Raw genomic sequence first — 27,703 nt, 5'->3', positions numbered from 1 at the left:
ACAAGGGCACTGTAGTCTAGTCCGAGACTGAAGCTAAAAACATGCAGGATAGTCATCTAGCAGAGTCAGACAACCTTGGGTTGGAATTTGTTCTTTTAATGCTTACATGTAAGCGTAGGTTCCCTTTCCTACCTCAGAGGGTTGTTAGATTAAGTATACATTAGATACTTAGACCAGGATCTGGCACATGGCAAGCACTCAGTAAATGGTGGCTGCCACGATTGTAATAAGTTCACACAGCACAAGGGCTGAGTTAATGATTACCCCCCACAGGAAGGTCAGCAGAAGACCAGAGTGTCGAGCCAGAGCCTGTATGTTAGCGTTACAGGTATCTGTGGACACCGTGAGGAGCCTGTCAGTGTTGTAACTAAGTTGACTGAGCTAGGAAAGAATGTTAGCTTTCCAGTTCCGAACACTCAACCATTCATCTGTGCCTCAGGGTTTCTTAATTTACAGAATGGGATAAATACACCTATATTTATAGAATTCATAGAATTGATCAAGGAGATTGAATGAATATGCAAAATGCTTGAAAGTATGTCTAACTTATAATAAATGACATGTCAGTGCCCTTAATATCAAGGATGCATCTGTGGAATCCATATTCAGTGACACCTTGCAGTTGTCAGTGCTAATAAAGAACACAGGTAATCTTGGTTTACCTGTGCAGGTGACTTGCACAGTGGGCATTCCAATTGTATGGACATTATCCTCTCAGATTTCAAGTGCCTGCAGTGCGCCTATGTTGGGTGATGTAATATAGCAAATGCTCTCCCATCCTGTAAACCACCCTGTTAGGTCAGGAGACCGAGATGCGGATAGATGAAATAAAGACCAAGGGCTAAAAGAAAGGCCAAAGGATGATGTGGGTGTTTTCCTCGTTCCTCAGTCTCTTTCCAGCTCATTTTTTGAAACAGGGTCTGTCACTGAACCTGGAGTTGGACAGTTCAGCCAACAAGCACCAGGGATCTGCCTGACTCTACGTCCCCGGTACTAGAACTACAGGCACAGTTTCCGCAGCTGCTTTTCACATGTGCATTAGAGATCCCAAATCAGCAAGCACTTCATCAGCTGAGCCATTGGCCCGGCCCCCTCTTCACGATAATTTTTATATAGAAAGTAACCATCAGGATGAATTACGTGATGTGTGAATTATAACTCTCTTAATTTTGTTTTTAAAACATAAACAGATATTCTCACTAATGATGTGTAAGCTGAAGTGGCTAGAGATAAAATGTACTGATATCTGAAACTTTGAGATTTTCCAATATGTTGACAGACTGATGGATGTACAAATGCTTAAATATTTAAAGAAACAATAAAACAAATATAGAGGAAGGTAAGTTGCTCAGTCTCTGGTGATATTTATGTGTGGGTTCTTTGTAAAAAGTTAACTTTTTATATATGTAAATTTTTAAAATAAAATACTGCTTGAGAAGAATCATAGTGAGACCACACACACACACTGCAAAATCAATAGAATGTTCTTTTTTATTTTAAGGGGGAGGATGGTTTAGGCCTAGATGTTACGGTATACAACTACAATTCCAGCACTCAGATTGTAGAGATGGGAGAATCACAAATTCAAGCCTAGCCTAGCTACATAGTGAGACTGTCTTTATAAAAAGAAAAAGAAAAGAAAGCCTAAATAATAAATTTTTTTTCAAGTATGTTCATTAAATGTTCTGGTGTAGTTCTGATGAAGTGAAGTTATACTGACAAGTTCTTCACCCATTTTTGTTCAAGTAATTGGATAATTACCTGGTAATAGAAGAGGCTGAAGAGAAGAGCTAGGCATAGAAGTGCACCACAATTCCTGTGACTATCGAGTCAAACCTTTGAGACAAATCATTGTAATTAGCACAGTCCTGCTGTTGGAAGATCTGCAGCTCTAAGCGAACGTGTAAACAGCCCCATCTCCATTTCAAATACCGTTCACTCTGCTGAAATCGTAGCAAGGGCTTTTGATTTTTTTTTCCTTGTTTTTGACCATGGCGGTGTGCCCCCTGCTTACTTTACCTGTGGAATCATGAGGGGTCACTATTGCCTGCCCAATCTCAAATCATTTGATGAGAGTTGTAAGTTCTCTACTAAAACTGGGGCTCAGTGAGAAATTTATATCGTAAGTGAGAGGAGACTAACCACTAGTTGAGGTTGTTCAGTAGAGGAAATGAACATTAAAATGGCTTCTGAAACATGCACCCATGGCTGTCACTGCCACCGTAGGATCTGGACTGGTAAAAACCAAGCAGTAGAGCTGGGAAGAAAAGTTGGAAAGAGTGCCAGGGCCTGAGCAGATTCACACTGCAAGATAAGGTGAAGGGAGCTAAGTGCCAGGGAGCAGATGGGATGAAGTCATGTCCTCCTTGCTCTCTTGCCCGGCAGCAGAAGCCAGGGCCAGGGAGTTTATGATGGTGGGGGCAGGGGCAGGGCTGCTGTTCTTTGCCCACAAGGCCCCATCAGTCAGATGGCTCCTACGGGCTCCTTGCTCCCCACTTAGTGTTGGAGACTTTGATTCTTATCTGTGGCAGCTTTGGAAACTGAGTCACATTTTGCTTAAGACTTTCTCTTCCAAGTACATATCCTGGTTTTATTTGTGTGACTGAATGATGTTTTGTGGAAAGCTAACTCTGGACTGGGATAAATACCAACCTCCCTTCAGCAATTGTGAGTTGGTTCTGAAGTTCCTGTATCAAGGCTTTGATGTGTCACTGGGTGTAAATCTGTTCTGATGCAGGGTGCCTCATGCCAGTAGGTTCTTCTATATCTTGGTGTGGCTATTAACCTGTTGCCGTTAACAGAAGCATCAGATCCCTGTCTGTAATCGGGGTGCAGCCACATTCATCTTTTCTGTTGTACCACAACATCATTTTTGGCTTGCTGATTTTTGTAAACTACTTGGCTCCCCCCCCCCAAAAAAAGATCTTTTTTCTGAAACTGCATACACCTCCTGATTTTCCCTTCAGCCCCTGATAATGCCTCCCAGCTCCTCAGCTAGAATCTGGATCTGTTTTCCATCATTCAGCACACTTTTGAACAAGTAACAAGGCTTGTGGGAAATTCTGTGGGAAGCTGACTCAAAGTTGGCAGACCCTGGGGACAATCAATCAAAAACTATGAGGGAACAAATAATGAAATGGTCAATTGAGAATTCTGTTGAAATACATTATGTAGTAACAAAACTAAAATCATGTTTCTAATTCATAGGCTCGTGATACTGCTATTTTTTATGTTATCAGACTGGATCTGTGTGTATGATTTAAATAATTGGCAACAACATATCATCCCTCCTAATGCTGCTCTTTACTGCTTACTCCCTAATGTCATAGTCCTCTCGATTGCCCCCACAGTTCTCTCATACACCCAGTACAGCCTGGAGTACAGCCCATTGCCAGCAACTTCAGCAACCTTTATCATAGAAAATATTGATTTAAATTGTGGCTAGAAAATTATTCTGTAATTTATATCATTACCATGTTAAAAATATACATAGTTTTTCAAATATCTTAATAATTAAAATGTTCCTTAGATTAAAAAAATAAAATTAAGGTATTATTTTTGCTTTCATTTGTTTTATATGTTCATCCATTCACCCAAAAGACTAATGATTAAGACTGAAGAATTCAGGGAGGAGGTGGTGTATTTTCTCTATACAAATAGAAGACAGTGGTAATCTCAGAAATATTGAGCACATATGAGTATTTTAAATTAGAGATATAAGAAGTCCTTGCTGCCTAAACACAAAAACCTGAGTCCAGATCCGCAGGGCCCACATAACAGCCAGGCGCAGGGGGCTGGAGAGATGGATCAGCAGTTAAGATCACTGACTGCTCTTCCAGAGGACCCGGGTTCAATTCCCAGCACCCACATGGCAGCTCACAACTGTACATAACTCCAGTTGCAGAGGATCCGACACCCTCACAAAGACATACATGTAGTCAAAACACCAATACACAGGAAGGAAGGAAGGGAGGGAGGGAGGGAGGGAGGGAGGGAGGGAGGGAGGGAAGGAGGGAGGGGGAGAGGGAGAGGGAGAGGAAGGAAGGAAAGAGAAAGAAAGAAGGAAGGAAGGAAGGAAGGAAGGAAGGAAGGAAGGAAGGAAGGAAGGAAGGAAGAAAGAAAGAAAGAAAGAAAGAAAGAAAGAAAGAAAGAAAGAAAGAAAGAAAGAAAGAAAGAAAGAAAGCCACTGCAGCCCATGTGTGTAACCCCTGCACTGGGAGGGCGGAGACGCGAAAACTTGTAGTTTTCTGGCCAGTCGGTGGAGCCTAATCAGTCAGCTTCAAGTTCAGGGAGAACCATTTCTCCAAAAGATAGAGAACAACAGAGGAAGACCCCTCCATGAATGTCTGCTCTATTCTTGCTTACCTACTTCCTTGAGAAGCCTGGACTAGATAGAGCAAGAGCATGGCAGAAGGGGACTAGCAATCAGTATCCACCTAACTGCTAACTTTTTTTCTTTTTTTCTCTCCCTTCTTAAAAGTGAGGTCATGTTTCTTTATATAAATGCTAACGTTCACTACAACTATTTCATTTTAATCATAATTGCTATTTTTTTTTTTTTTTTGGTTTTTTCAAGACAGGGTTTCTCTGTGTAGCTTTGTGCCTTTCCTGGTACTCGCTTTGGAGACCAGGCTGGCCTCGAACTCACAGAGATCCACCTGCCTCTGCCTCCCGAGTGCTGGGATTAAAGACGTGCGCCACCACCGCCCGGCCCATAATTGCTATTTTTAAATTATTACTTTAACTGAACTTCCAAAATCTTGAGTAATTGTAATGGAGGGATTGCTCTGTCGGCTTGTCTAACTCATCTCTTCAAAATACAGTTCAAAATGCTGTAAAATTCCTTTATTCAAATGACCAACAAGATGGATCCTAGTAACTCATTACCTTTATTTGTTAGTTTTGTAAGTCCCAGGGCCAGGGACTATGACTTACTCCTTCCAATGATTTTCTTCTTTATTATTAATGTGTGTGTGTGTGTGTGTGTGTGTGTGTGTGTGTGTGTGTGCGCGCGCGCACATGTGTGGAAGTCAGAGAACTGGCAAGAATCATTTCTCTCCATCTGCCATGTGAGTCTCAGGCATCAAATTCCGATCGCCAGGCTTTGTGGCGAATAACAGTACACGCTATCTCATCCTCTCCTTCACTGATTTTCTCCATAGAATAGATGATGCCCTATAAAAGCAGAAAATAAAAAACCAAGGCCACCATTTTTAACCAGTTGGCTGAGAAATTCAACTCAGGGTGACTTCTCCACTTTGCTCTATGAGTATAACTTTACCACATACACAGCTTTATGGTCAGATGCTTATTAATATTTAGTGTTGTTTAAAACAGAAATCCAGAATGCAGGCTAGAATCTCACCTGCTATTTACCAAATGCAGGACCTCACTATTAGAGATGGTAAAGGGGTTGGAGTGGAGTCTGGCTCTCTCTCCAGTGTGTCACTCTAGGACAAAGCAGCAGACACATTGCCTGTTTCTTTACAGCTCCTGTTAGAGCTGACTTGATTATGGCTACTTTTCTGACTACCTTTGAGGTTACCTTTCAGAGGGCCCTGCACACAGAGGTTTGCTCCCCTGCCTCTTGCTGATGATGGGTTCTCCTGATAAGAAAGGTTGCCATCTTGGGTAGAACACCAGCAAACTGAGTCAAGAGCAGTTCATTCATTTTTTCCTGCAGTAATTCCTCATCCAAAACATCTGGATATGCAACCTGCTTGCCACACCCTTTCTCTGCCTTGCCTTCCGCTGCCATTCTGTCTTGCTCCATGGACACCGAGACAGCGCAGAGTGTTCTCTGCCTATGCCGATGCTGAACAGGAGCAGGATGCTAGCCTTTGACTCCTACAGGTGCAGTCTCTGAATCAGTTTCTGGATCCTACTCGCACCTTTGAGACAGCTTCAGGAGCTGACACTCCTGTACCGAAAGCACTTACCTCTTAGCAAAGGCCCTTCCTGACCTTTTTCTTCAGGCTTCTGTCATGAAGGCAGAGGTGATGGCTAGGGTACATTTCTCACACACTTGGCAAGTATCTGAGCCCACTTGCTGAAGCCTGTCATCAGGCCTCATGTAGTCATTATTATCAGGGATGGCTCATCAAGTCAAGAATACCAATCTACAATTCTCTATGCTGTTGTAGTTATGCTGACAGTAGTAGTTTAGACACAGAGCAAAATCCCCAAGAAACATTCACATAGTTTAGAGTAAATGTTAAGCTGGGGGTAGTGGCACAAACCTTCAATCCCAACACTTGGGAGGCAATCAGATTTCTATATGATTTTGAGGCCAGCCTGGTCTACATAGTGAGTTCCAGGCCACAGGACTACAGACTCTGTCTCAAAAAAAAAAAAAAAAAAGTTATTGCCTCTGTCCTTTGGGGGGAAAAAATCTAAGATTCTACAAATGATATATCAGGAAGACTTTTTTTTGGGGGGGGTTGGTTTTTCAAGGCAGGGTTCACTGTGTTGCCCTGGCTGTCCTGGATCTCTGTAGACCAAGCTAGCCTTGAACTCACAGAGATCCACCTGCCTCCGCCTCCTGAGTGCTGCGATTAAAAGTGTGTGTCATCACCACCTGCAGGAAGACTTTGGAGGGAAATGGACATGATTAAAAACTATGTTAGTCAAAAAGAAGGAGGAAGGGGAGATTGAAATTGGGGAAATCTGGGCTAAATAAGTAAGCGTTTTTGCAATGGGAAAGCAGTACATAAAATGAGAAAAACAAACTGGGACTATCAGAATCGGGAGAGGGGGTTTGAGACCATAACTCAGGGTCTCGAACTAGGACAGTCGGAAAACTCAGTAGGAGACGGACTTGGGGAAGGTGATACAGACCAGATACAAATGGGTGAAAGAGAAGCCACAGAAATAGTATTGTAACAGTTTTAAAAGGAAGAAAAAGGAAAGCAAGGTGCAGGGAGCACACAGACAAGTTATGAATGATAATGGGATCATTTGTGACCTCTCCTTTCACATGTGCATGTGTGTATATGTGTGGGTATGTACACATGTATGTGTGTGTTTGTAGAGGCTAGAGGTTGATAAGTGTCTTCCTCCATATGCTCCACTGTATTTTCTGAGACTATTTCTCAGTGAACTTTGACCTTACTATCAGCTACATTGACTGGCCAGGGAGCTCCATGGATCCACCAGTCTTCATCCCCCCAGCTCTAAGCATGCAGACGCACACCATCACACCTGGCTTTTGTGTGTGGCTGAGGATCTGAACACAAGTCTTCATGCTCACACAACAGGCACTTACTCACTGAACCCCCTTTGTGATTTTTAGATGACCAGTCTTGTGGGATAGGCTATCTCATGTGTATTCCAAGTGGTTGCTGTGTCAAAAGTTCTCAATCAACCCACAAGTCTCTGTTCAAAGGTGAGAAGACCTAGCATAATGCAGTCTACACTGAGAAATCTGTAGTTAAAGTGATATGGAAGTGTGAATGTGAAAGAACAAGATAAAAGCCTTGTCTAACCCAGCACCTCTCACTTGGGTAATCACTAGGCCATGCATATGAAAATAGATCAGTATTTTGACTTTTTATTAATACTGTGTTTTTCTTTAAAACAAAAGCATAATTGATAAACTCTTTCTGAGAAGACTTGAATTGGTCACATATTTAAAATGAATTTTCTTTTTATAACAAAAGTCCAAAAGGAGCTCAAATTCATAATTTTATAATATTGACATCTGAGCAATTTATTGTATAGATTTAGAATTTATCAAAATGTACATAACTTTTTGAGCCTTAAGAAACTTCAGTACCTGTGTCATCAGCTTTATGTGTCTAAGAAGAAAAGGCAGCCAGGCATGATGCCTTTAATCCCAGGCCTCAGGAGGCAGAGGCAGGTGGATCTTCAGCCTGGTCTACAGAGTAAATTCTAGAACAGCCATGGCTAAACAGAGAAACTCTGTCTTTAAAAAAGAAAGAAAAAGAAAAAGAAAAGGCAGAAGGAAAGAGAGAGAGAGAGAGGGAGGGAGGGAGGGAGGGAGGGAGGGAGGGAGGGAGGGAGGGAAGGAAGGAAGGAAGGAAGGAAGGAAGGAAGGAAGGAAGGAAGGAAGGAAGGAAGGGAAAAAGGCTTTGTGTTTAGAATCCTTTTTTACTTTAAAATGAGTACAAATAGAAGTTTTTTTCCCTTGGGGAATGAAAGTGGTTACTCATAATAACCAATAACTAAAATTTGGTTAAATTATGAAAGGCAGATGTTAATTACATTTTATATACAGAGAATTTTGAGGATTAAAAATACCAATTTATTGTTTCAAGCTAGCTCTCATATAGAAGGAAAAAATTGGGAAAATTGAATCTCATTCTTCCTAATTACATACTCCTCCTTAAAGGGGTAAAAGATAAAATAACCACTTTCATTGAATATCAAAAAGACTTTTCCTTTGTTTATGAATTATCCCCAACTTCTCAAGAGACCTAGCGACAAAAGCTATTGTATTCCCTCCCATTCTTGGACCCAGGTCTCTCCCTTCTACATAATTATTAATGTCAGTGTGTATAGTGAATATATCTGTCTTGTCTTTATACTTTTAGAAAGTATGCCCAGTTGAATAATAAAGCAGCTGACTCAGAAAGACAGTGACTTGCTGTTGTCACAGGACAGATGATAACAGAGAGTATGCCTTAGCTTCTTTGCAGCACAAATGCCGCCGAGCAGCCAGCATTCAGAGCAGGGACCCCATATGCACATCTGCCAAATAACAGATTGGTGAGCTGAGGAGTGCACAGAATCTAATTCCTACACCTACAGCATGTTTTCCATTGAAGAAACTCGTCTATCTAAAAAGAACAGTGCTTGTAACTTTAAATGAAGCATGAAGTACTGCTATGATATTATTTTTAAGCCAACCTTTAGAGGAAACATGCCTTACCTGCAACAATAGACTTACTGGTGAATGCAAATTTCAGTAGCCACTTGCCAGCCAGGTGTGGAGCACACATGGGTAATCCTAGCACGTGGGAGACTGAGACTTTCTAGTCTAGGCCTGTCTGAGCCACATCCTGACACAACCCCATCCTTAAAAATTAAAATCCAGAATAAAACAAAGACTTTGTTTTTGAATACTAAGTTGACAAAAAATTCTTTGCTTTGTTTTATCATTTCTCTTATGTTACACTGTAGCATGAATCTTAAAAGTTCTTATTAATAAAATCAAACCCGAGGCCAGTTATTGGGGTCAATGCTGGTAGATCAGAGAGACAGAACAAGCCACAGCTATCTCACCTCGCTGGATCCTCAGCTGGTCTTGTTTCCTCAGACTGGAGGCCTCTGAGTCCTCATCCAGAATGGGTCTCAGCTGAATTGCTGCTCAAAAGCCTGAATGCTTAACCAGCCAAATGCTTCTAGTTTCTGGTCCTCACGCCTTATATATCTTTCTGCTTTCTGCCTCACTCCCTGGGATTAAAGGCTCGCTTTCTGGGATTAAAGGCGTGAGTCACCATGCTTGGCTGTATCCTTGAACACATGGATTTCTGCCTCTGGAATGCTAGGATTAAAGGCGTGTGCTACCACTGCCTATCCTCATGTTTAATATTGTGGCTGCTCTGTTTCTGACCCCAGATAAGTTTATTAGCATGCACAATATTTGGGGGAATACAATACCACATTACACTGTTTGGGTCAATTATTTATAATAATATACATACATTTTATATATATTCATATATATATATTGTGTGTATATATATAGCAGTTTTAAAGAGTTAAGTTTGGAGTTTTAGGGTTGAAGTTTTTTGTTTGTTTACTGGAATCAGATTTATAGTTTTGGTTTTTTTTACAGCTCTCTCTGAAAGTACTTCTACTAGTAAAGAGGATGATATTAAAAATACAAAGGAAAGAGTGGTTACCTCGCAGGACAAAACTAGGAAGTTAGAAATTGAGGACACTTTCTGATTTTATTTTGTGCATATATTTATAACATTTTATATTAGTGATTGTAACCATGTTACATTAGAATTTTTCAGAGTTCATAAAAGTTGCCTTTAAGCAATAATAGCAAATAATTATCAGTAGGCATGTATAGTTTTGTCTTTAAAATTTAAATATTTTAAACACATAAATGCCATTTTTAAAGCTTATGCATACCTATCACCTAAATTGGAGCAAACATTAACATTTTAGGAAGGGAAAATTCTTTAAAAGTGTATCCCAAAAGTTGACCTGTTAACCAGCAGTCAACATGGGCTCTCTGTCTGTCCTGCCTGGGCCACTGCTGGTGTAAAAAGTAGCATATGCTACAGAAGATCTACAGCTCTGCCCAGTCTCCACTGCATAACAGCTGTAACCATGGGTTGCTGGGCAATGGGCAACACAGCAAACCCAGCTCCCTTCACTTGTGCATGTATTTATCTAGATTAATGATGTAGACTGTCATAAACAAACATGGTATTTGTTATAGAAATAGGATAGCTAATGCATTTCAGGAAATTTTAAGATTTTCCTTAGCGCTCATGTGTACTTTCAGTGCTTTTAACCTTGAGAGGGATATAGATTGTTTGGAAACCAAAATTAAAGGTAGATGGAAAGAGTACAATCGGATCTACTCACATCATGATAAATCACACCCTGAATCTAGGAAGGTAAGCTGGGTTTTCTATTTGAATTGTTTCCTGGCAAAAAGAAGTTGTAGAATAATTCATTTATATTAAAACATAGAATAGTCTTATGCATTGGAGGATGAAAATCCCAATTCTTAGTGTGCATTCTCCACCAATACAAAGGAAACTCAAAGCCAAAGGAAAATATATTTAATGAGAAAAAGAAAATAATTCTAGCTTATACTAGAATGTGCTTGTTCATGTGTAAGGGCTAAGAAAAGTCTAAGTCCAGAGTGTTCAAGCTATTTTAAAAGGTGGGTTGTCTACTGTCAGTCATAACAGCTATGTGCATCATATTAACAGTCAGAACAAGGGTTCCAAGGGCTCTGAACAGATTGTTTCCACAATCAGTATCTATGTACTGTTGGCAATAAAAATACATGTGAGTCCATCTCCTCAAGCTCTACATAACAAGCATGTTGGCAAAAACAAAATGAAATAAAACATAAATCATTAGGTTTTAGTGAACTGTACATCACCCATGATGCACAGGGTAATTAAGGCTTTAGATCACAAAAACTATTGTTAGATTCTTCTGTTCCTTTTGTTTGATTATAATAGTAATCAGTAGGAAAGATTTGGGGTCTTTTTATATGGATAAGTGCTTGGACTAGTTCATGAGTTGACCTTTTTTCTAGTACAATACAAAAACTGACCACCATCCTTATATGCTCAGCCATTTCCATCAAATGACCAATGAACTTACTCAAAATTATCATACTACTTGTAAGGAAACTTGTGAGGAAGCTTGTACGAACGCCCTTTCCTAACATGTTTCTGTTTTTTCTAGCTTGTCTACATATAATTCATACTGCCTAGAGTACCATTAGTTTGGTTGAGATTTGCCTACCTTCAGGTGGCCATTGTTCAATGAGAGTTTATTATTAAAAAGCCCAACTGAGCTGTGTGGTGGTAGTGCATGCCTTTAATTCCAGGAATTTAGAGGCAGAAGCAGGCTGATTTCTGTGAGTTCGAGGCCAGCCAGGGCTACACAGAGAAACCCTGTCTCAAAAAAAAAAAAAAAGCCCAACTGAAGGGGAGCCAGCCTAATAGTAACAATAGCAAGACATTAGGCTAGGGAGCCCCAGCTCCTCTTTCCTCCCCAGAGACATCAATCCAGCAGTTCAGGTGCATGCCTCTTGGGGAGAGGGTTCCAAGGAAAAAGACAAAACAACCATGAAAATGTGTGCATCCTCTTGTCAGAGCCTTTCAGAGAGTTCATGTCATTTGTACTGCTACAATGAAACACCTAATTGGATCATCCATGAATAAAAGTTCGTTTTCATTTCTTACCCTTCTGGGGGCTGGGAATGACTGCTAGGAGATTCAGTGTCTGGTGGAGACCCATTCCTCCTCAGCTCTCCCACCTAGGTGTCTCATGTGTCAGAAGCACTCCTGACAGGCCTGGCCATTTTCTTCTGGTCCTGCTCTCCTTTAGAAGACTGGCTGTCATAATTTAGTCACCTCTCAAGGGCCCCAATTCTTAATATTATTGTCTTTGTGATTGCATCAGCATGAATTTAAGAGGAGACGTCAATTTCTGAGGAAACTCCCAACTACTTGATTCTTTCTGGGAAGGAAAAAGAAAGAACCACACATCTGACTTTGGGGAAGAGCTGCCCAAAGAACTGCTTCCTGGGTCACTTCTTTTAGAGTCTTGAAGGACTTTGCATGCTTTATGTGCATGGGGGCCATGAGAAGAAAAAGACCTAGGGTATAGCTGATGTGGGACAATATAACTTAGTGGCCTCTGGATAAGAGAAGAATGGAACACACATCCAGCATTCCAGCTTTTGGGAGGGGCAGCCAATTTCTCTGTAGCCTGACTTGGAAAACTGATGGAACCACAAATACTCTAGATGCCTAGGGACCACTGAGAGAAAGGAAAAGGGGGAAGAGGCTGGGTTGTGCTCTGCTGCTTGAAATGACCTGAGTTACAGTAAAGAGACACCGGGGAGAGGAAGGAATAAACAGCTCTTTAGCACAAAGAATCTACCCAATCCCTCCATCTGGGAATCTATTGACATACCACAGAAAAGGGCTGATAGGTCCCAGAACCCCCAGCTGGGCTGATTGGTTAAAGTCTCTTCTTATACAAAGCTAGTCTGAAAAGACTGGAAGAGGTGGCTGGTTTTCTTGGGTTTTTTTTTTTTTCAAATGTGTGAATGCCAACACAAAGTTACAAAGACCATGAAGAACCAGGGCCCAACATGATCAAAGGAACAAACTAAATCTCTAGAAACAAACTCATAAGAATTATATAAATAAATGGAGGTATGTAAATTACCAAAAAAGAATTGAAAATATCACAGAGATATTCTGCAAGCTTGGGAAATAGAAATGAGAATTTCAACAAAGAAATAGAAAGCATGAAAAAGAACATAAACTGGTTTTGGACCTGAAGGATACAAGAACTCAAATGAAAATTTCAGTAGTAGGTTTGGCAGCAGAACTGATGAAGCCAAAGAAAAAATCAGTGAACTGGAAGAGGTGCTACTTGAAATTACCCAGTCAAAGGAGCCAATTAGGAGTGAGAAGTGTGAATAAAGCCAAAGGAATTTAAGAATTTTCATTGTAGACTGTCACAAGAGAAAAAAAAAGAATGTTGTATAACAACAAATGGATAATTTTACCAGGAAGGTATAAATATGTTTGCACCAAATGCTTGAAACAGACACTGATAGAACTGAATTAGACAGTAAACAAAATAGCAGGCTATTTTATCAGTGTGTGTATTATCCAGATAGGTCGACAACAAAAGGGGACTTGAGCAGAACACAGAGACCTACTAGACATGCACAGCAGCTCACTTGACCATAGCAATATACACATTCTTCTCAAGTGTAACTGCAGCATCTCTCATGAGAGTCACATGTTCAATCACAAAACAAGTCTTAACAACTTGAAGACTCAGATCATGCCAAGTAAATATCTGATGTTAGTGGAATGAAACTATACAACAATAGCAAAAAGAAACAGGAAAACTCATAGATACATGAAAACTAGACACCTTGAGACAAATAAAGGCAAAATCATAACCTATGAGAGTGCACTTAAACAAAAAGAAATATCTGAAATGAACAAGCTAAATATATAGGGCACTATTGTAGAAAAACAGAACCAGACTCAAATTAGTAGGAAGGAGGAAACAATCAATATGTCAGTTATTTCAGAAGAAAGAAATAAATGAAATTGAAAATAGAAAAAAAAACAACTAAGAAATAATGTTTTGAAAACTTCAGTGAACTGACAAACCTTTAGCTGGACGAAGAAAAACAAGAAAGAAGACTCAAGTAGATAGACTCAAGAATGAAAGAGGAGGCATTACAACTGATACTACAGAAGAAAAGAATTAGAAAGAAAAATGACAAGACAAAAATTGTTTAAGAGTGAACTTATAGAAATATATAACCTAACAAGACTGAATTATGAAGAATTTAAAAATCTGAACAGCTATAGTTACTAAAGAGATTCCAGCAGCAATCAAAAATCCCTGCAACAAAGAAAATCCCAGGAGCAGATGGCTTCACTGGTGAATTCTACCAACATTTTGAAAAGAATTAATGCCAATTCTTCTCAAACTCTTCCAAAAAAAAGTGAAGAGGAGGGAACACATCCAAATTCATTTTATGAGGCCAACGTTACTCTTGAGAGCAAAGCCAGAAAAACATGCCACAAAAAAAAAATTATCTCTGGCAATATAGACGCAAAAAATCTTCATTAAAAACAAAAAACAGCAAGCTGAATTCAACAGCACGCCGAAAGCGTTGTATACTATGATCTCTGTATTCCTGAGATACAGAGATGTTCCAACATACAAAAATCAGTGTGGCATACAACACTGACTGATCTTCTAAATAATTGCAAAAACTCATTTGAAAAAAGTTAACATACTTTTATTTGCCTTGACTTGGCTTGTTGTTTTTCTTTTTTGTTTTGGTCTTTTTTTTTTTTTTTTTTTTTTGAGTCAGAGCCTTGCTGTGTAGCCCTAGCTAGCCTGGTACCCACAATGTAACCTAGGCTGGCTTTGAATTCCTAGAGATCATCCTGCTTCTGCTTCCTGAATGCTGGCATAATAGGTCCATACCAACATGCCTGGCTAAGTTAACATGTTTTCATGTTATAAGTAATAACCTATGGATAGAAGGAAATTATGTCAACATAAAAATACCACACAGGCCAGGCTTGGTGGCACATATCTTTGATCCCAGCACTTAGGAGGCAGAGGGAGGTGAATCTCTGAGTTCGGGGCTGTGCAGATGTACATAAGGAGTTCCAAGACAGCCAGAACTATGTAGAAAGACCCTGTCTCAAAGCAAAACAAAACAAATACCATACAGGAAAAACACTCAACCAACATACCAATGAAAGGTTGAAAGCTTTTCCTACATATCAAGACCAACCCAAAAACACTTGTCTCTTCCATTCAATAATACTGGAAACTATAACCAGAGCAATTGGGCAAGAAAAATAAATACATAAGAAGCATCCGTGTCAAAAAAAAAATTGTCTCTGCTTGAAATGGCATGGTATTATATGTAAAAAGTGTTTACCTGTACATATACCACACAAAAAGAACTAATAAGTTTATCAATGTCTCTGGATAAAGGCAGACAGCATACAAAATTTAGTTGTATTTTTGTATACCAGTACTAAGCAATCAAAAAATCAAGAAAACAATTTCAATTATAAGATATCAAAGTGTTTAAAATACCTAGTAATAAAGCTAACAAAGCAGGCAAATAATTGTCGACAGAAACCTACAAAACTGCAAAAAGTAGATACAAATAAAAGGAAGTCCTATGTCCATAGATTGGAAGATTTACAGTTTTTTAAACATGCTACTCAGTAATCCTCAAATGCAACACAATTCCCATCAAAATCCCAGTGGGAAAATAGAATAATCCTAAAATTCATCTAGAATGGTAAAGGATCTCAAATAGCAAGTAAGAAGAGGAAGGAAAGGCTGAAGGCCTCAGATTTCCTGATTTAAAACTCTAGTACAAAGATATAGTAACCAAAACAATGTTGCACCAACATCAAGACACATACACAGACTTAATGAAACAAAAGAGAAAGCCGAGAAGTCACACATATACAGTCAAATGGCCCCTGACAATAGCACTAAGAATTTACAGTAAGGAACTTAGGACATCTTCAACAAGTGGTGTCAGGGAAACTAGATATTTACAAACAAGAGTGAACTTGGCCTATAGAATACACCATATACACAAATGAACTCAAAGTGGATTATAGACTTAATCTTGAGGCCTGACTCTGTAAAATTTCTAGACAAAAGCACAGGACATATCCATGACTTCGTGGACATGTTAAAAGTACAGGCAACAAAGCTGGGCATAATGATGCTGGTAAATACCTGGTGTACCCAGAGGATTGAAAGTTTGGAACCAGTCTTAACGGTGTAGAGAGACTCGAGGGGCATGATCTAGTGATCTAGGTCAGTGATAGAGTGCTTTCCTAGTGAGGCCCGGGGTTCCATCCCCAGAACTGTAAGTGGATGGATGGATGGATAGATAGATAGATAGATAGATAGATAGATAGATAGATAGATAGATAGATAGATAGATAGATAGATAGATAGATTAGATAGATTAGATGGATAGATAGATAGGTAGATAGATAGATAGATAGATAGATAGATGCCTAGGGTTCCATCCCCAGAACTTTAAGTAGTTAGGTAGGTAGGTTGGTAGGTAGGTAGGTGGGTGGGTGGATGGATGGATGGATGGATGGATGGATGGATGAATAGATAGATGGATAGGTGATAGATAGGTAGATAAATAGACAGACAGATAAATAGATACATAAGCAACAGGGGGCTGGAGAGATGGCTCAGAAGTTAACTGGCTGTTCTTCCAAAAGACCCAGATTTGATTTCAAGCACCCATATGGTGTCTCACAGTTGTCTATAACTCCATTTCCAAGGGATCTAGCACTCTCTTTTAGCTTCTGCAGGCATCAGGCATGCACAGGTATGCAGACATTCATGCAGGCAAAACACCCATACACATAAAACAAAAACAATTTTTTTAGAAACACAAACAACAAAAATAAAAATAAGCAAATGGGTTATCAGACTAAGTATCTCTCAGTTCTGAAAGAAATTAAAAAGCACACCTAGGCACATGAGAAAAATACATGCACATCATATACATGATAAATGGCTAATATCCAAAATATGTAGAGAATACCCAAAACTACATGATAGTAAAAAAGATAAATTACCAAATTTAAAAGTGAACAGACTAGTATGTAAATGACACAATGCCTGCCTAACATGGGCTCTATTCCCAGAACTGCAAAAAAAGAGGAAGAAGAAGAATTTAATAGAACTTTCTCCAAAGAAGGCATACACATCACCAATGGGTTTATAAAAAAGACATACTACATCACCATTCATTGGGGAGGATAGGGAAATAATGAAACCTTTGTACATTATTGCAGGAATGTTAAAATTTTGTGTGAATTATGTGTGAAAACAGTGTATTTGGACCTCAAGGGGGGAAAGTAGAACCTCTGTATGATGCACAGCAACCCACTTTAGGAGTATTTTACTAAAAGAATAAGATCAGAATGTCAAAGAGATGCTTGCACTCCATGCTTGTTACAGAATTATTCACAGCAGCCAGGAACTGGGAACAACTCAAGTGTCTGTGAACAGATAAATAAACAAAATTGGCATAGAATGTTCTAGAATATGCCTACCATATATGGTACAATTGAATGCCTGTGAGAATGTGGTACTAAATGGAATAACCCAATCATCACAGACAGTACTGCCTGGTTCCACTCATTAAGGATATTAGAAAAACAGGCAGACTTGTAAAAAAAGAGAAATACTGCCTTGTGGGGGTTGAAGGGAAAATAAGGAATTGCTTTTTAGTATTGATAAAAAGGCAAATTGAAAAAGTTCTGGAGATCTGTGTGCAGTGCTGTGCTCAGTTAACACATCATTCATTGAGGTGAGTCTTTTTTCAAAACAACACTCAAGTTTTTGAATGTGTATGCAAACATTTTCTTAATGGAGGAGAGTAGTGTTCTAAGACAGGTTTGTACCAAAAGGGTACTACTGCCAGAAAAGTTTAACAGTCTTCCTAGTAAAGACAGTTGACAGTTAAAACTCTGTGAGCCTAATGATTTTTTAAAAACTAAACATGGCTAGTACATTGAAATACAGTCTAAACTAAGTTGGCTTAGTTTTATTTGTTTGTTTGGGGGAGTTGTTTGTTTATTTTTGGTTTGGTTTGGTTTGGTTTGGGTTTGGGTTTGGATTTTGCTGTTTGGTAACAGCTCTGACTGTCCTGGAACTTGCTTTTAGACCAGGCTGGCTTCATACTCAGAGATCTGCCTGACTCTGCCTCCTGAGTGCTGAGATTAAAGGTCTGCACCACCACCCATCCAGATGTTTATTTTTAAGCTGTGAAATACCTATTTAATTATCAGGAATTTTTTGGCTTTTTAACACCTCACTGTGATTTGTACTGACTTATAAATATTCCAAGTAAGAATTTTTTTTTTTTTTGGAGCTGAGGATTGAACCCAGGGCCTTGTGAGAATTTTTTATGCTAAACTCAGAATCTGGTTTTCTGACATGTGTAACATCTTCACAAAACTCTACCCATCTTTCTTGTTGGTATCCAACCTCATTAATAGTGAAAAGCTACTGTAACTAGAACCTACTGAATTTCTGTTTAATAATATTTGTTTACTAAGGATTCATTTTGTAGACTCTTTTGTTAAATTCTTCCTAGATCACTGTGATTTTAAAACTGTGAGGCCTAGTTTTCTAAAGTTAAAGTGTGTGAATAATACTGAAATACCATCTACTCACTAACACCATAGGTTACATTTATGGCTTATTACACTTTCCCCTCCCTCTGTGTATACTTGCCAGAGCACAAGCAAATCCGCAGTCAGCATGACTAATATCACCCTTTCCATTTAGTTGATGTAAACAACACATATTTTTCAATATTTACTCAGAGCCCTTATTAGCTTAATCACCACTCCAGTTCTGAAAATGAACATCAATATTTTCTTCTTTCCACTTTCACTGACACACTTTTCTCTGGGGCTCTGAAACAGCAAACATGGTTGCCAAGAGAACCTTTAAGAAAGCCAGTTCTATCTAGAGTCTATGTAGTTGGAAAAAGCATATAGCACTGACTCTGAAATTGCACTGAATTATCTGATTTGGCTCTCTGACCTAATGTTAACCAAATCATCTCCAGAGCCATAATTAATTTTCACTTAGGAGGCCTTTAAATGGACTGGGAAAAGATGATTTCCCCTCTCAAATTTTTGCATTAATGCTTCCTTCCATGTACCATTAAACTGTTGGCATGATTTAGTCCCAGAGGATAGATTTTTGTTTGGCATTCTAAGGAATTTTGATATATTTAAGAAGGTGAGAAGTACACATTGGCATCATTTAAACAACATAAGTCTAAACCCTATTGGCTTTTACATGCCAAAGATCTGGAATGTGCCAACTGTTTAGTACTACACACTAACTGTTCAACTCTGTAAGTGCATTTCAGTAAAATGGTTTGGTGTGTTTTATCCTGAGTTGCTTAGATGCAGTTACATCATATGGTGCATTAATAATGGATGTGGGTTGTCCATAGCAATAAACAAATACAAATAATGGCAAGCTAGCCACTCTAGACCTCAGTAAAATGTGAGTGTTATTTTAGTGTGAGGAGCCTCTTCAGCCGTTTCTACACTGCCAAAATCAAAAGAAGTGGGGAGATAAAGCCTACGCAATCAGCCTCTTCAGTGCTGTGAAGGAGCTCATCTAGACTTTCCTTCACAGAGGAAACATGGCCTTCTCTTTTCTTTCCCCATGTTAAATACATCTGCTCTGCATTCTAAGCAGACCAACATTGTGTGTGAGGGAGGAAGAGAGGGCAATCTCTATTTCATGGTCGACATCAAGCTCCCATCGGATAACCAAGGTGGCTGTTTGAAACAGCTGCTGCTCTTCCCTAAGCACCATGGCTCACTAGCAGTGTCGCAGCCCTCAAAAGGCATATGCCTTCTCCCGGTACCTCAGTCTGTGCTGCTGGAAGCTGACTATCCGTCCCTTCTTAAGTCAGCATAATGTAATATGGGTACTCAGGAGGCTGAAGTGGAAGAGTCAGTTGAGCTCAAAATATGTCACAAGGACAGGTGCTTTAAACATAGCATTCTCTCTAGGGGGTGGAGGGCAGAGAGTTACAACAGTGATTAAAATGATTTTTGCAAGTAGTTTAGGAACCAGGTAGTAGAAAGTTAAGTTGGAAGATAAGTTAGTGTCAAGCCTTAAAAGCCTATTTAATACTTAGTTTCAGACAACTCCTACAAAATCAGGTTAAAGCACAGCTATTACTCAAAATTATACTTGGAGTATAGCCAGAAACATAGCTTTTCTAAGAATCTGTAAAACAGAATAATTCACAGCTGTAGAATGAGTCCCATGAGGTAATCAGCTGGTGGTAATTTTAGAACATCCCTCGGTTGTTTTCCTTTTCTTCAATGAGTGGGTTCCTTGATTGCGTTCTCTCACAGTGAGGAGGGAACAGCTCATCCTCTTAAATGTCTGAGTATCCAGGATCTTACAGCACAGGCTCCTGAATGGCATTTACCTTGGTGGACACTGAAATGAATATCACCGATTTTTTTTTCTCAAATAATTCTCTTCTCCACTTAGTGAGTTTACTAAGGTAAACCAGTTGATTGTCAAATAGCCATCCAGAATGAAGTGTAAAATTGTGTGGCATTGTGTCTGTGGTTGTGGCTCAGCAAGGAAGAGTCACTTGGGTCTAACTAGAAGAAAGGTGCTAGGACTTGGCCGAACTTGTGTGGTATAATTAGGACAATTAGTGTAAGGCCACTGAAAGAGGAAGAGCTCCCTGTTAAGAGAAAAAGAACTGAAACAAAGAGGCAGACCTGCTGGTCACACACTTGCAGTCTAGAAGTGGACGTGACTAAAGAAACTGCTTACTTATTGGAGAAAATAACTGATTGGAGGACTACCCTGAAAGCCATGGAGCATATGGAAAAGCATTGTGGGATCTCAGCAGTATCTAAAAGCAGCCTTTAACAAAGCCTAGCATGGAGCTAGTGCCCAGCACACATTGGTGGGAGTAGAAAAGACTCCAGTGCTGTTATATCTGAAGTTATGAAAGCATCAAAAATTCAGTTGAAGGTTAGAAAGAAAAGAGATGTGTGTGCAAAAGATCCTTTTAATGAGAATTTAACAAAATCTGATATTAGAGAATAAAGATTTAATGCAGCTGATAGATACATACACATATAGAGGTGCATGCGCGCTCGCGCGCGCGCACACACACACACACACACACACACACACACACACACACACACACGATTGCTTGCACACATGTGTGTCTCTTTTACAATCATGCTGGCTTCATTCTGAGCTATTTTCCCCAGTAACTTAGATCCAAATTTTTTATACATGTCCACACAACTATTATTCCAAATTGCTTCCTCTGTCAGTGGTTTCTAATTGTGACAAGTGACCTTTTAAACACACAGTATTTAACTTTTATTTCTATTCTATCTTTGGAACTTGGAATCTTCTCCATGTCTTTAAACTTTATTAGGAGTGTGGCTCAAAAGAAATAAGGATTTATGAGTAAGAGAAGGACAACTGAGAAATACTCAAAACTAAATCCATAAATTTAGCCACATAGTCATCACTGCAACTAGAAAACAAAAGTAAATTGTTTAGGGTTTGTTTTGGTTTGTTTGTTTTTGTGGAACACATTGTAAACTTCTGTGTTCACTGTCTTGTATACTGTAGGTGAAGTGCCTCCCGGGAGCTGGCTGCTAGGTTGATAGGCAGGTAAGGAAACAGGTGGGTAAGCAGGAGGCAAGGTCATCATTCTCCACCCTGGTTAATGGTACAAAATGGTACTGGAAGCCATCCTCACCATGGGAAGCACAGGCCCTCAGCAGTTACAGTCAGGATTTTGTTTTGTTTTGTTTTCCTAGACTTTGTAGGAACTATTGTGCATTCTTTTGTTTTGTTTTTTGTTTGTTTTTGTTTTTGTTTTCTGTTTTTCCTGGAGCCTCTAGGAAGAGCAGCTGCTTCATTTTTAGCTGTTCCCTAACTTTCTCACTCAGAAGCACCTACTTCTTCCTGTCCCAATAGCCCTTCCTGGGGCAACCTGAGGTACAGAATATTCTGAGTCCTTCTTCATCTTGCCTAAAGGGACAGTCTGACCTAAATGACTGTGACATGCTCTTGTCCTTTGCTCAGCTCATTTCCATAGAGATTTCCTTCCATAAAAAATTAATTAATTAATTAATTAAGTTGTTAAGAGGTATTGTGTTCTGAGGTGGTGTTTTACTTGAACATTTTCTACTTTCTACCCAATTTCCCAGAGTCTTAAAGGAATAAGAAATATAGACTTCCTTATTTTTGTTTCCTATTGGGGTATCTTCCTGTGAGCTTTTTTGTTTTGTTTTGTTTTTTAGATAAGGTTCATTTACATGTCTTCTGTTGTGAATAAATAAATATTAAAATTGAGGCTTTCTTTTATCTTTGCTTCTTATGCTCGTCCCAGCTGTTCAACTCCCAATGCACAGTTCACACCTCTTACTCATGATTCACCTTTCCTTTAAGCAGACAGTATCCACTTGACTAGGCAGAAAGACTCTACCTTCTCTTCCTTAAAGATCTCTGCAGAACTGTTCAGCCTTCAGTATTTACTCTCTGGTCAATATCTTCATTTACAAAATATCTTACATTATAAAGACTGAAAAAAACTAAGAAACTCCCAGAGAACAACTCTTTTCTTTTTTTATGAATAGAGTAAGTCTTAAGTATGTAGTATTCATATCCTAAGGCCTCTCTCAACTCAGAGTAAGATACGAAATTTAAAGGATGGCTGTCTAATGTGACAGTTGGCTTTGGCCTCTATTTATAATGCTGTGATAGCTGTAGCCAAGACAAAGCCTCAAGTTCTTTCAATCACCAAATTCCTGCATATGTCCTACACTTTCCAACTAGAAAACTAATTTTAGATAATTCTTAATAATCATCTTTCAAAGCCCCATCAATGTGTCTTCTCCCAGCTCTACATTTGGGAAAAATCTGAAAAAAGAGAGGGAAGCAAAAAAAAAAAAAAAAATTTTCAGACAGTCTCACTGTGTAGTCCTGGCTGACCTGAAACTCATATGTAGACCAGGTTAGCCTCAAATTCGTAGAAATCCAACTGCCTCTGAGTTCTAGGATTCAAAGTGTGTGCTACCATGCCTAGCTAGGGACTAAAATTTTAATTGAAGAATTTGAAAAGCATAAGAAGCATAGCTGCTGTTAATATACAGGGAAATGCATCATCCCTGGCAGATGGAACTTGGAAAGAAAAAGACAGCATACCCTGACTTTAACATTAAGTAGGTACCGGTAGATGTTTTTGAATTAGTGAAATGGATCAATGAACCACGGCCTGAGGCTCTATCTCCAGTGTATCCTTGCTTCTAGTGCCAGCCAGCTTCTTGTTAATAGTCAGATCTAATATAATGTAGAAAGTATCCACTACATCACCATCTTTCAGTTTGACAGTTACAATGATCTGACAAAATCCCGATGAAAAACGAAAGACTCACCAAAAATATCTTACAACACAGGAATGCAGATCTATGAAAGTCAACCTAGTATCTGCCTGACTCATGACTTTTCTGTGCAGTCACTGAAAGGCTTGCCTAGTATTTACTTCCCAGAGTGTAGTCACAAGAGGAGATGCCTTGGAAGGAGTTAACAATACATCCCCTGAGATTTGGGTTGACCTCAGGGAAAGCAGATTTCCAAGCAAGAACAAGGGAAGTCTAAGTCTGGTGCAATGGGAGAGCTCTTGGTTACATTTTTGCTTCTCTAAATTCTTCCAAAGCAGACCACAGATTTTTCTCGGATCTACCACAGCAAGTATTGTACTTTCAGGGATGGTAGTACAGAGTGGCAGCCTGTTGTTTGGGGGCTGCTAAGTGTGTGTGCTACTCCTCTTCCACACAATGTGCTACACATCCTTCTCCCCACTTATCCTCACAGAGACTCTTCACCTCTCCATGTTTCTTTGCAGAGATGACAAGGAGCAGTGGTTAATAAGCTCTCAGGGTTTCTGAGCATCCCTCTTCAGCGCTCATTTTCTGAAGTTGAAAGCACTTGTGCATTTACACACACACTAAACTTGTCAGAGGTGAAGTGCTTCCAAATGCCACTTGAATGTGATTGAAAGACCCTGGGCCTGATGGAACTCGTAACAAGATGCTAGGCCTAACTGCTTACTTTCTAAGGAAATGAAGCATCCTTTTTTAAAAAAAAAAATGACCCCAAGAAGTAGAGATAGCAGTTTATTGCATTTCTATATAAATATCTGCTGAGTAGACCTCATTAAGGTAGAAAGTAATAAAAATGCTGTGTTGTGGAGCATATACTAGAAGATTATCACCATTCCTTTGGCTCTATATGAGGAATCAAAATTTATTTGACTTAGTGCTTTAAGTTTCAAGGCTAGAGTTATGTCTTTTCCATCCCTATCAATATAATTCTCTAAAACATTTCAAGATGGTACTAAACAATTTTATCCTTAATGTCATTGATAAACCTTATGTTTATTTCAAGTCAAGGTGCAGTTAATATTTTTCCTGAAGGATGTGGTTCTGAAAGCCTTCCAGCAAAACCTGAATTTACTCAGCTCAGTTTTCACCTTCTAATTTCAGAGGGTGTTAACAACGCCATCCCATAGTTGAGCTTCCCACCCCTAGGTAAATTCCTCAAAGATTATCATAACATTCCTAGCCTCTAATTTAATCTGTGGGTCACACTTATGTCCAATGCTTACCACTGCAGCCGTGAAGTCTCTTTGTGTTTTATAGTATAGGAAAGAGGGCAATGGTTAGGGATCACATAGGTAGTAGACTTACAGGAACTTGGGGTTATACTCCTCAGGTTTGTAGATGGTAATTGTACCATATGTCTCAACTGAACTAGGCTGTTATCCCCACAGAAGCTATCAGCCTAGAATGTTCTCTTCTTAAGCATTGTTTTATCCAGCACAAGTTTTGTCAGGTAGTGTTTGTCACAAGGTATTATGCAAGGCCTTACCTCATGCTAAAACATTTTGGATGAAAGGATTTGGCTTTGATTTTCATTTTGTTACTGGTACGTTGACAAGGTGGTAAAACTTTTAATTAAAAAAAATAACATTTAAAGACATTAAATAACATGTTCCTGGCATATTATATATTTAGTTGTCTAGGTCTAAGTTTGCGACTTACTTTCATTCATCATTGTGTTCAATGAAAATTACCAAACTTCCTTGATATTTCAATTAAATGACTCTACATGCTAAGAACTAGTCATGTATGCTGGTGCCTATAAAGTGACAAGCAAAAGTACACTTTGCCTAGTGTGCCTACATAATACATTAGTTGTTCCAATGTCCCTGTTCATATTTCCTTTTAATAGAAAAAGCAAAATTAGAGAATTTATTAAAAGTTTATTACTTGATTCTAGCCTGAATGACTAGAGACAATTATATCAACATTAACATTACTTTATAAGGGTTTAGAAAAAATGTGTCATTTATAGAAATTCCAACTATCCTTTCTTTCTTTTTTTTTTTTTTTTTGGTTTTTTGAGACAGGATTTCTCTGTGTAGCTTTGGACTATCCTTTCATTTTTCAAAAGGGGGTTGTCATAAAAGATGTCCAGAGTAAGAATTCACTTTACTGCTAACAAGCCTCTAAAACATCTACTTCTCCTGCTGGAAAGACATAAGCTCTCATACTGCTCAGCAAACTATAAGACAGCCTGCAGCTGTGTTTTCTTAAGACTTATTTGGAGACTTAAGAGCAATGGCTGCTCTTCCAGAGAACCCAGGTTTGATTTCCAGCCTGTGTATAGTAGTTCACCACCATCTGTAACTCTGGTTCCAGAGACTCTGACCCCTTCTGGCTTCAGTGGGCACCAGGCAAGCACATGGTGCACAGAGATGCATGCAGACAAAACATCCATACATGCAAAATAAAAATAATTTTTTTAAAAGACTTGTTTTTATGCACCAGCACCATTGCACTTTGTTTAATGCTTCATACTCTTAAAGGGGCTTTCTTTGTTTGAAACAGGGTCTCACTGTACAGCTCAAACTGTGTGATCTTGTGATCCTCCTGCCTCAGCCTTCTGAACACTGGGGCTGTAGATATGTGTCACCAAGCTCTGTGTAAATGGTTTTAATTAACCACCTTAGCAGTTCGTGTGGATCAGCTGAGTGCCCAGGTCAGCTCATCAAAAATAGTGATGACTCTGACTGCCGTCCTTGGGCCCAGTGCCACAGGGTTAGAAACCGGGTCTGTCTACACAGGTACTCTGAAAACTTCAATCTCAGCAGAGCACTGTCTCCTCACCTCAGTCTGTTTTTCTAAATGTCTCAGCTTAGGGAGCACACACCACCACATTACATGTAATCTTGATAGTCTAGGCCCAAGGGCGGGGGAGTAATTCTTTTTTACTGTAGGCTTTGTGATGTTTTTCAGGATGCCTCCGTGACTTGAAGGAAAATTACTTGAAACTCTGTCGTAAAGATTGGATTAGATCTTCCTGCTGTCATTTTCTCTTCATGTGTTGGCAAGCCGTTTCCCTGAAATACAAGTGTGTTAGTTTAAGGGTGCTACATGTTTTTTAGTGTGGAATTTTAAAGACGTAAGGGAAATGTTTGTATTTCAAAGTGGCTTTTCACTTTCTACAAGACTCATAATAGGTTCTACTTAAGTATAGTAATTGATAACAAATTTGACTTAGATGTAATTTCTCAGAACTAAAGCTACCAGTAAATCCCTATACCTTGACAACTCCTTTAAATATCCATTTTATTCTAAAAGAAAATTAACTGTGAGTTATTTTTACCCTATGTACATTGTGATTGTTAGACTAAAGCTAGGAACCTTTTTTACTAAAATTGTGTGCGTTTGGTCACATACAGTAGTGCCTTTTCCATCCAAAATTGTCACATACTAGTTAGTCGCTATTTTCAAACAAATGGCTTACTACATTCCCATTAACTATTCATCTCCAGGAGTAGGGAAATAAGTGACATATTTCTTAATATTTTATGAAAGCTTAGCTCTCCTTAAAACTTGAGCTGTATGTTCTACTTTCAGATAAGGTTAGAGGTCGGCTTTTTAGGCTATTTTATCAACTCAAAAGGTTAGTAAGATGCTACTCAGAACAATTAAACAGGTTTTTTAATAGAATGATATATTCAGTATTCAACTTTAATATTTTAAGTTGCAAGGATAGAAACCAAAAGAATAATGATTAACAGACTTGGTCACTGGAGTAAAATTTCAACCTGTCATGGGTATAGCAGCAACTTTGTAAAATCTCTATAAGTAGGGGTGAGCGTTTCTGAAACCAGAAATAAATCAGATTAAAAATATACACTCCACTAATATGGGCATCATAGGATAGGGGTAGAGTGGAGAAAGGACAATAGGAAGTTGTATCAAAGAAAGTTAAAATGAACATATAAGTCATTTAGGAAATATATTAAGGAAAATGATTTATTAAGCTCAACAAATAAGAAGTATCTTAGTAAATAAGGACAGTTGGCATGTATGTAGGTGTGGTCTTGGGACTTTGCCACCCAGACCAGGGATTTGGGCTGTGGGGAAGGATGATGACCATCTGCTCCAAGTGACTCTTCCTGGCTGAGCCACAGAGCTCAGTTGGCACCAGTCTCACAGGAGACTGCCAGCCTTCCTATCGTGAAGTAAGCAAAACAATGGCATTGCTGTCAAGCCCAGAAGTGAAGTTTCAGATTTAAGTCATGAGTGGAGCTTCAGCAGGGTCAAGGAACTCGGGAGTGCATGATCCAGGCAGATGGAAGTTGGCATGGCCGTAGAACAGCCTGCCCTTGCATCTAATGAAAGATACTTGAAAAGCTAGGCAAGAGTGATCCACAGCGAGCGTGGTAAGCAGACTGAAACAACCACTACTCACAAGATTCTTAGCACAGCCTTTGCCATCCAGACCACAAACAAAACAATAAAAACTA

At 39.1% G+C, this 27,703-nt stretch overlaps 1 protein-coding gene across 3 annotated transcripts in view; it reads left to right on the top strand.

Annotated features, from left to right (window-relative positions):
- Elp4 (elongator acetyltransferase complex subunit 4) overlaps positions 1 to 27,703 on the top strand; it is a 218,993-nt gene that overhangs the window by 164,960 nt on the left and 26,330 nt on the right. Inside the window, exon 11 of one of the 3 annotated variants that reach the window (XR_008215471.1) lies at positions 1,191 to 1,343. The exons of the other annotated variants lie outside the window; for them this stretch is intronic. The gene's annotated coding sequence lies outside the window, so the exon portion shown is untranslated. Of the gene's footprint in view, positions 1 to 1,190; positions 1,344 to 27,703 lie in introns of those variants that run through there. 3 annotated transcript variants of the gene reach the window in all.

Source organism: Peromyscus californicus, unplaced genomic scaffold (genome assembly GCF_007827085.1).
Source record: "Peromyscus californicus insignis strain IS unplaced genomic scaffold, ASM782708v3 Scaffold_7__1_contigs__length_154581171, whole genome shotgun sequence".
In the NCBI taxonomy this organism is placed as follows: Eukaryota; Metazoa; Chordata; class Mammalia; order Rodentia; family Cricetidae; genus Peromyscus; species Peromyscus californicus.
The sequence above is the reverse complement of the archived record's forward strand: the minus strand, read 5'-3'. Positions and strand labels throughout refer to the sequence as shown.